Consider the following 10,365-nt stretch of genomic DNA (forward strand, 5'->3'; position numbering starts at 1 on the left):
AGACCGACAGCCAAGACCACGTACATGGCCCACACCTGCCAGGTATGCGTAGCTGTTGACTTTTGTTTTGGTTGGTTGAACATTTTGCTGTAGGAAACAGAAAGGAGAGATGACAGTATTGATTTTGGGTTTGGACAGCAACTGGCAACGATTAGAATCCTGTGCAATTTTATTAGCAAGTCCATATTCAAATTTTATCTTGTATGAGATACGCAACATCAGTCCTATCTGAGCTGCTGAAGCCTGGAAACACGGCATACTTATCACTGAGGTACAGCCATGTAGTGTCCCAACAGCCATAAAGGATGACTCTTAAAGTCCTGCCTTCTCATACACCCATCTGCTACAGCTCCTGTCTCCTAAGTCTTCAGCAATATTCCTCCTCTTTGGAATGAAGCTACGACCGGGTGTTTCAACCTAAAAAGGGGAAGACTGTTAGAAACACTCACACCCTCTGCAGCATTAAACCATCGGTCGAGTACAGCTAGCAGGAATTCAGAAGCCAAAAATTAGAAAAGGCTTATGACCACTTGAGTGGTACACAGTGGCCCTCTCAGCCCTAAGAACAGGCTGTGGCCTCCTGCACTGCAAACCTTCGCAGAAGGGACCCCGGGGTCTCCCACAGCGGAGCCTCAGGGCTTCTAAAAAGCAAAGCCGAGCACACTTCTAGCACACCCTTTTAAACACTCTGCAAGCAATTTACATTCTTTATCAGAAAGGCTGAACAAGCTGATATCCAACCCAACAAAACTACCACCCTTTTCTGTAAATCAGTGCTGGGAATAGATGAGAATTAGACATTACCGTCACCCTATAAACAGTGAACGTAATTAGAACAATACTGATTTTAATTTACAGAAGGGCTGTGTTTCCTGCCATCAGTGCCAAAGAACATTTCACCGTTGGCTACACCAGCAAATAAGTCACTTATTAAAGCTCACAAGCTGCTCTAAATGGTTTCAGTACTGACAAACAGCATCGCCCAATGCTGAATACACAGAGAGTAAATACTTACCTTGTGTGCTGCACATCGCATTTCTCTCTTTGTGTACCGATCTTGTACGGTCCAAGTAGTCACCTCATCCCTGTAATTGCAAACAAGAGCTGGAAACCCTTTGGCAGGTCTGGAGCTAGAAAATATTTCAGCCTGTGCTCCTCAGTTAAAACTTTACTGACAGTTTCCCAGTCTCCACTAACTACTCAGCCCATGAAGCGTATCGCTGCGCATGGCTTTTCTTCAGTGGCTGCTCTCCTAAGGAAATCACGGCTTCTGAAGAGTTCAAGATTGTCCACCACGCGTGATGCTGACCTTCAGGCTCACAGTCTAGCAGAACAGTACGTTTTTGCACCCTCCGCTCTGCAAGCTGAAATTCAGCAGCAGATCCCTCTCCTTCCAACAGTCAGCTCCCATTGCTCAGAAGGCTGATGCAACCATTTAGCGCAAGTCATTCTTTCCCAATCACTTCCTGAAGCAAGAAGTGCAAAATAGTTTCAAGGCAGAACGACGTTCTGCTCCCTACCTCTCTACTTTTGGTGTTTGTTGCTTGGTATGTGCTGGGGGCTGTTAACTGGACTGAGCAATGGAAGATCTCAGCACAGCCAAGGTGTTTTGTTGTGTGGGTTCTATAAATTGTTTAAATATATATATATATTTATAAATAATTTGGAGTCAAGCTGTTTAGTCAAAAAGAATAATGGAGAAACACTCAGCATCATTTCCTTTCCTAGGATGCTGCGGTCATAAGTTAGCAACAACTACAAAATGCATAAAATTGCAACAATACTTGGTCTCAAAAAGAAGACATAGCTCAAAATAAAGTATCCCGCTGTAAACATCCAAGACAATTTTGAAAGGAAAGGCTTGATGATATTTATTTTCGCCTGACTGAATGGAAACTCACATCTGGCCAAATGGCCAAGCAAGCTGCACGTATGAAGGGGTAGGAAGCCCTCTTACCAGCACTGAGAGGGAAATCCATTAAATTCAAACTCCAAACCTTCTGACAGCAGTTTCTATCTTTTTTGTTGTTGTTGTTTTGGTTTGTTTTTTCTTTCTGAGCACAGAAATTGTCACAGTCTGCTGCCCACTTGCTCTGAGAGGTACCTGCCTGAAAGCAGACAGACACTGACTGCGGCCACCTGCCCAGCCACACGTCAGGGGCCCAGCAGCATCTGACTGCTCAAGGTTGACAAAGCCCAGGCAGAAGCTCAAGTGTGTCTGAGAGCATGCTTCAGTCCTGCTACCTTAAAATTAGCATCGCACATGCGGTTAAAAAATTGCCAAAAGTTCCCTAAAGCTGTCTCTTCCCTCTTGCACCTCTCAGTTGGAATAGCTCTTGTTTTTAAACTGTTGGTTTTCAAAACTTTTCAAAATGTTAATTCTGAGTTTGGCATGACTCATTCCTGGGTTTTCATCATCAAAATTGCAACTCCTCAAGAAAGTTAAAGAAGTTACTTTCAAGAGCTTTCAAGATACACGAGAGGCTATGTATTTCATTCAGTGCCTAACAAGCACTTTCTTCTGTTTTACGGAGTCACCATCACGCATTCGTGGAGACTTTAGGTAGGTATCAGCTTTTTTTCAGAAGCACCAATTGTCTCCCAACATTTAGGCTCAGCCTGCTCTCATTACACTTCCAAACTAGATCTGTCAGAAAGCATAGGATGATAATACAGACCCAGAGGTTGCATGCAAGAGTTTAAATGAGGCATAGGGATGTGGTTTCTGGTTTCTTCCAGAAAGAGAAGACCAGAGAGACTCTGCCCCTCTTCCTTTGGGACCTTTCCCAAAACAGCTTGGTTCAGCAAGCTGCTTAAAAAGCTGAGAAATCAGGATGGGTGTTCTGCATGTTTCCATCTGTAGGGGAAAAAATAATCTACACTTCTCCTCTCTCTCTCATTCCAGGTCAATTTGTCAGGATTTCTCAGGTTACCTGGAGTCAGGAAGGTCTGACAATTCACAGTGTGGCCAAAAATGCTGGAGACTGGGTTCAGAATAACTTCTTTCAAAGTCAAAGTAGGTAAAAAGTCCCGCCTTTTAAGGCAAGAATAAAATTCATCTCATCTGCTTTTTCTCCAGAGTAATCACATGGTCTGCACTGAACAAAGTTGCATCTGGTGCAAGTGATTTCTCTCTTCCTCCATGTCTGACTTGAAGCTGTGATTAGCCTTCCTCTTCTGCAGTGCTTCACAAGGGTGAGTGCCTCCACCAACCAGCATGCTACGTTTTCCCAGCAGAATGGCACAGAGCTGCAGCAAGCCTATGCTCTTGTAACTGCGGCTGTTCCGAGCAGAGACCCCACACTGGCCCATGTCAGAAGATACGCAGGGCTGAGGGAGAGCTGTGCAGGCCATTTTTGAAGCTTTAAATGTCACTGTGCATCTGACGGCAGCAGATGCAGCACCCATAGATGGGTGTGGACCAAAACGGACAAAAAATGTTTATGCTTTTGTGTGGGGCAGAACCCTACGGAAATAGGTGTGCTGGTCAAACACCATGAACCAAGCAATGCTAGTGCATGGGGGAGCTTGGCCTCAGGACCAGGCTCAAGCTGCCAGAGCCCTGCAGCCCTCTCCTCCTGCCAGCCCTGGAGCCACCCCCCACGGGCATGTCTCTCTCTTTTAGTCATTTCCTCTCCACGGTCCCAAGGGAGAGGATCCTGTGGCTCGTCCCCTCCCTTCCCCTCCTTCCTCCTGCATGGCACATCCGCACTCCAAACTGCTCTCCTCTTGCTCTTCCGCTTAGGAGACTGAGAAATGACGAGCGAGCAGCACCGGGGGGCCTCACCAAGGGCAGGCGACTCCCTTCCTCGGCCCCTGCCTCGAAGAAAACGCAGAAATAGCAGGGCAGGGAGGGAGTTCATGAATCTACTCGCCAGCAGCAATATTAGCAGAAATGCCTTGCAAATTTTTACAAGCAGTGCAGAGCTCCTTCCTGATACTCACCCCGGTGACCAGGACGCACCAGCTTGTCCGCAGCAGCGCAAGCTGGGCTGAACCCGCAGCACTCTCCTGACCCCCCCTCGGAAATGGCTGGTGAGGAAAGGTGGTCAAATCTGTGCTTGCAGTCTCTGGAGCAGAAGGTATGAGGCTTGTGTAATTGGAAGCAGGAGGCTTGGCATTGCTTCACGGTTCTGCAAGCAGAGCCTTGGCATGCGCTGCTGGTGCCTATGCTTTAATCTAACTTGCAGCACTTCAGGTATTCATCTTCAAACTAAAAAATAAAAAAATAAAAAATAATAAAAAAAAGAACATTATAATGAAAAATTATGAAAAAACAATTTTAACTCTATCATGTCCCTTATCAGGCTTACACTGACAGCAGCCGAATCCCCTGGTTAGATCTGCAGATGCAGTCTAAATGTAGAAGAACAGATTCCCCTTACTTTTTTTCTGCAACATCCGCATTCATCTTCTTGTTGTGGCAGAGTGTGAGACAGTGTTGTGTAACTGACTGCACATACAACAGCCAGCCTTTTGGACTGTCTTTGCCAAGGAAGCAGGTTTGTGATGGTGGTGGTGGTTTTTTTGTTTTGTTTTTTTTTTTTTTTCTTCTTTCTCCTGTTGCTCATATCCTTTCTGAAAGCTCTCAGTCAGAAACGAAGCTGATTTGCTGCCTTAGCGGAGGAGCAGCTACCAGGGAGGTTTTCAGGCTGTGACACAAAGGCTTACACTAATCACACAGACAGTTCTGTCTTTATGGAATAGCTGCAACAGCATGACTCAACAGGAGAAACATTTGAATTTCTCCCCAAATAGTCTTGTTGATTTTTTGACTCCCAAGGAACTTGCATCAACACAAAGCAGCTGCATGTGAGGCACAGCTGAACAACTCAGCTCCCGTCTTGCTTTGCATTTTAATAAGTGGGATGAAAACTTTTTTTTTTTTTTTTTTTTTTTCTGACAGGAATATTAGAATTTGCAGTTGATACACAGCTTTAAAGCAGCAAATAGCAGCAAGTTTTGACACCCTTCCCTTGCATAACACCACAACAAATGCATGAGACCCTGTTACAAACCACACAAATTTGTTACTCCAAAATGTGAGAGCTCACCTGGCATGCTGCAGGGAGCAAGGCAAGGTATAAAGCAGATGCCACCAGCCTGGAGACTCCCTCGGTGTGGGTGCAGGTACATCAGGTTATGTCCAACTGCCTCTGAGCACTGCCTGCACCCCTGAGAAAGGGGCCTGGTGCCCAGGGAAGATGCAGGGATGGGGACCATATGAGCAGGCAGGTGCCCAAGAGCCAAGACATCAGCTTTTCCTACAGGCTAGCTTTGCTGCATCAACCCTTACTTACATTTCCCATATCTGTAACCCAAGATCCCCACACGTGCTCCACAGGGAGCCTAAACAGCCTGTGGGACGTACGAGCCCAAAACACAGCCTGAGGACTGGGCTCCCCCTTAGGCACCCTGCAAGCAACAAGCTGCAACATGGGGGGCAGGAAGGAGAGGGGAATCGCATCTCTTACACTTGCTGTTGGACTGCTTCTGCTTCATTTCAGCTCACCAGGAGGGAAAATACGCTGTCACAGTCCGCCGGGTGCAAGCCATCACCAGCAGGCTGTCGTTAGGAAGCGAGGGTTTAACATCCCAGCGTTGGAATTTCCCGTGAAGAGGAAAAAAGGCTTCCCTCCACTCCGAGGAAAAGCTTTTTCAAACATGCTGGGCAAAGGGAGACGCATGCCGGGGCCTTTCACTTCGGGAAACGTCCAGCAAACTGTGACCTGCCTTGCCTAGTGGAGATGGGTGCACCAACACGTGTTTTGTCCCTGGCCCTGCCTTGAAACACCAAAAAAAGGGGGCCCCCCCCCCCCCCCCCCCTTTTTTTTTACATGGAAGAGAAACATACTTGGGAATGGGAACAAGTCACTGCAGAAACAGCTAGTTTGTTTCCTGCATGGAGATGGAAGTCGCTGTGCTGGGATGCAGAGATATATTTTTAACTGCTTGTTACACACACACACAAAAATAAATAAAAATCCTGTTTAACAGTTGGGCAACAAACTGAGCAGGAAATGAATCAGGTCATTATCATATACCATAAAAATATCGAGATTTTTGTATTTTTTCCAAAAGAGACAGTGCCAGGATATATTTTGCACAGGTAGCTCAGGCTTTCCATTCAGTTGCTGCCTCCCTCTGTCTCCAAAGCTATGAAGTGTTTCAGATGTGACAGTGCATTTCAGGAAGAGAAAACCATCCCATCCCAAATCCTTGTTCTCAGCTTTAAAACCTCAGATGCTCTTTCTTTGGTGCAGAGACTTTTCTTGCTTTATCTGCTGTTGAAGCACCATGTTTTTAAAAAATTAGACAAAATCTAAATAGCTCTTCCCAAGTTTGTGTGTACTGGAAAAAATGACATCTTTCATGAGTTTCTTGCAAGGATTAGTTCTATTGTGTTCTTTTGCATTTCTGTATTTTTTTAACCAACTTTTTTAGGAGCTTGAATAGAGCGAAGTTTTAATCAGCCATGAAAAATAACTCTACTTAAAATGAAAAGCTTGATCATGAGATGATGTTAATAATTACTTGAAAAGTGTGTATCGAATCTGATAGAGCCATCAAAACATCTTCAAATAATTAGATATTTCCACTATCTGACCATTCCCTGACTTTCCAGACTTGAATATGATTGAAAACAGACAACCCAAGCTGATTTTCAAGTATGCACTCAACTATTTTAATCATTCCTCCTAAATTATCCTCAGATTGCATTTCTTGCCCTTCTCTAAGTGTGAGCATAGCAATACCAGCCTCGTAATACTGCAGTCACAACTCACCCTGTAGCTGTGGTTCCTGTGCACACTGCGCCTTGCTGCCTTTATCACAGTTTCCACAAAGCAAAAAACACCCTGTGCTAGAAGATAAATCCCAAAACAAAGTGCCGTCTAATACTGTGAAGTACCCACCTGTACAAATTTCGATGAATTTGGCTCTAACAGGCAGTTACCTGGACCACTTCCACAGGCTGGGCAGTAGTGGCATGGGCTTGTGAAGGATTGGTCCTACCTCAGCAATGTCCCGTTACCCCAGGAGCGATGGTCCAGAAGCACTGCTGACCCTTGGGGCCTTTTAGCAGGACACCGGACCTCTGGCAGAGACCAAAGCCCTGGTGCGACAGCTGATTACAAGCACAGAGTAAAAGAAAACAAAACAAGCCCCCCCCCTACTCTTAACCTGAAATCAAGTAGGCAGCCTGTACGTGTTGCAACAGGGGCTGTAGTAATGCTGAAGACTTTTGCAGGTCTTTAATAAGTGTAGGACACATGGTAACATATTCTTCTGGGTAATCTGACGCCTAATTTGCAGTTTTTGGATGGAAGAGATATCAAAGGAAGAGGAATCAAAGGAACTATTGACAAAAACGTGGTAGAAACGATCAACCTTCACGTCAACAACTAGAATTACAAAGCAAGGCTAAATTGGTTCAGGGGTAACCCCAGGATAACAAAATCTCAAATCCACTCTACTGTGGGAAAGAGCATCTCTCTCACCTTGTCTCAATGCAGGGGATATTCCTTAAACCCTGAACCCGTGATGAGGTTTGCACCTGCAGGCACAAGAAGAGCTTTGTTTCTTTGGGCCCCGGCATCCAGCACTTAACAACTCTCACCCAGCAGGCCGGCCACCTGGTTGCCTTTCAGCTTAGCACCTACCCAAGTGTCAGCATACAGATTCTTTTTCTGTTTATAGAGGTTATGCTGCATTTGTGTTTCTTTCATGTGCTATTATTATGACATCATTTTAAATTAATTTCCTGTCTGATTAATAGTCTCAGCAAATTTCCTCTGGAATCAGTCCTTCGGAGCACCTTATTTCTCTGGGGTTGGTTCCTTGAACTCTTTGCTCCCAGCTCACTTCTAGGATCAAAAGGCCAAGCGAAGTATACTGAGGTGCAGGACCTTGTTGAGAGGATTCCCTCTTGGTCCTCTCTCTGGTGTCGCCGCATCTCCATCTGTGATAGAGCCTTCTCTGCTGCCTGAACTGCCTTCCAGCTGAATGCTGTCTTCTAACAGCCACTAACAAAAAAAACAACAGTGGAAGATGGGATGGATAGGGCAAAGGCTGGCTGGACTCTTCTCCCCTACTGTTCATAGTTCTAAACTTTTCTGTAAAATCAGTTTTCCTTACACTTACCAGCACAAAGCTCAGCCTTTGAATGGCTTCTGTTCACTTTCTGCAGGCTGAGGCTTTGGAAATCCTGTCCTCAGGCCAGGAGACCCCTTCTCTCCCTGCAAGGAGCTGGAGAGCTGGCCGGCTAGGCAAAAAGCTGTGAGCTCGTAATGTCTCAGCAACTAACAGCACAACTTTGATAGCACTGACTCACTGTGGGTAGGTCAGGTCTGCAACTGCTGCAAAGATTAAGAGAGGAGGGAGCGCTTTCACCCATCCTGGCTCTGTGCAGCTCCTCCTGCAGAAAAAGCCTCCCGGTGGACAAGTAAACGCTTTGTGCCCTGCTCTGCCTTCTCTTCCCCATAGGAAGTCCCCAGAAGAAGCCCCCATCCCCCAGAAAGGCAACTGATCATAAAATGATCCCTCTCCGTTTGCTTTCCGTGACGCTGCTGGCACAAGAATGAATACGAGCGCTGCCAAAATTAACAAGCAGGCATGGCAATCCCTCCTCTTGCTAGAGAGCCTTTCCAGACCTGCCTGAGCTTTCTTCTGGTGGCTGCACACAGAGGCAGGCTTGAGTCAGAGCCTATCTGCAGGAAAGAGGCAAGCGAGCACCTAATCTGACGTGACTAAAGCGCCCGAGGGCAAGGTGCCAGCTTTGCTGGGTGGCTGACCTCTTTGCTCACAATTTTTCATTCAGGTGGTTTGCTTTGGCTAAGCGTCTTCGGTAAACATCGCGAAACACCGAAACCAGGAAATATTTTTTTTTTTTTTAAGGAAAAAAAAAAGGAATCAAAATTACTAATAGATCTTTCTTTGTCCGTCCAGGAACCAGCCTTGCCCAGGCCAGCACACATCATCTGGAGCAGAGCAGGACCTCCTTGGAGACCTGCAGCATCGCTGGGGTGCCCTGCCACCCCATGCCTGGGGATTTCCTGCTCCTCCGATCCTGGCTTTTCCCTGCAATTCTTGGCATGAAAGAGAGCAACTTCAGAGCACCAAAGCCGTGCCTAACACCCCCTACCAGTGCCTTTGCTTTCTGATTAGATGGGCTCCATCTGCATTTTGAAGGGGAAGGCAGGTAGTCAAGCTGCTTCATTCCTCCTCCTTCGGAGAGTGAAGCAAGAAGATGGGATGAACTGGAGACAAGGAAGTCCCCCAGCTCTCTGTCCCTGCTGGTCAAGATGTGGTGCAGAGCTGGGTCCCCACCAACATGTGCATTTAGTCCCCCCTGAGCTTGTCAGGCAGTGGGACGAGGCTGCTCCACCATGCAGAGGGGCTGGCTCTGGAAAGCCAGTCTTCTGTTAGAGGGGAAACCACAGATCTGCGGGAGAGAAAAGCCAGCACAACTGCTCCTTTTCCTACAACAAACAGAAAAAAATAAATGTGGGGCAGATACCCAATGCCTGCTACTGCCTGCTCCCCTCCTGTGGAAGAGGGAAGTTTTTGGAGACAGAAGGTTCCCCAAACCTCTGTAAGTGCTCCTGCAGCTGAGATACTGCAGAAAAGGAGGTGCTGCTTTCCCCTCTTGTGGCTGTTTTCTGACGGGCAGAAAAGCATGATCTGGGAACTGGAGTTAAGCCTTGCAGAAAAGATGGGTGGAGGAAATGGATACGAGAGAGAGCTTAACCACAGGACACAGGCAGGGGTGGCCGGCACCAGCAGCACTGAGGCATCCTGAGCATCCTCAGAGTGGGGAATGCAGAGGAAAGGTACCACCAGCACCAGGCCCAGGGGTTTCATAACCATGCTCTGTATAAGTAACTACTGCCCAAGATGTGCATTTCAGTCAAGCCAACTACAAGGTTAGACTCCTTACTAACAAACAAATGCGCACACAATGTACAAACCAGGCAAACAGAAGCCCATGTCCTGAAAGGCCGTATTTCAGTGAGATGGCAGGAGTCATCACGCACATAGCGGCACGCCCCTGTGATACTGTGGGCTTTGGCCTCGAGAGCAGAGCAACGAGGCTCCGGCTGCAGAAAGAGGCAGACTTTAAACTAACATTACATGTTTGTGGAAAACAGAAGCAGCTGTTTTGCAGACAAACTAATAAAAGTCGGCATCTCTCGTAACGACAAGATTTAGTTTAGCTAAACTATAACTCTAAAATATCTGCATTCCAAAATGCTTTGGAAAAACAGCCTCTTCTGCCTTCACAGAATAAGTTGAACAATCAAAAAACAGTTATCAAAATAAGTTGTACAACTGGAAAGCCACTTTTTGAGTTTACTGAAGCTGGTA

At 46.5% G+C, this 10,365-nt stretch overlaps 1 long non-coding RNA gene across 4 annotated transcripts; it reads right to left on the reverse strand.

The window, feature by feature from the left end:
- Positions 1–345: 345 nt before the first annotated feature.
- Positions 346–8,603, reverse strand: LOC118167011. Of its 4 annotated transcripts, none has more exons than XR_004750873.1 (6): positions 8,143–8,603; positions 7,500–8,024; positions 6,915–7,114; positions 3,946–4,213; positions 1,016–1,085; positions 346–417 (listed from the first exon to the last, which is right to left on the reverse strand). It is a non-coding gene; the product is annotated as an uncharacterized LOC118167011 (long non-coding RNA). The 4 variants fall into 4 exon arrangements; XR_004750872.1 differs by having other exon boundaries at positions 1,016–1,466; positions 8,143–8,579; XR_004750875.1 differs by lacking the exons at positions 6,915–7,114; positions 7,500–8,024; positions 8,143–8,603 and adding an exon at positions 5,475–5,788 and having other exon boundaries at positions 1,016–1,466.
- Between the last annotated feature and the right edge of the window lie 1,762 nt (positions 8,604–10,365).

Source organism: Oxyura jamaicensis, chromosome 4 (assembly GCF_011077185.1).
Source record: "Oxyura jamaicensis isolate SHBP4307 breed ruddy duck chromosome 4, BPBGC_Ojam_1.0, whole genome shotgun sequence".
Lineage (NCBI taxonomy): Eukaryota > Metazoa > Chordata > Aves > Anseriformes > Anatidae > Oxyura > Oxyura jamaicensis.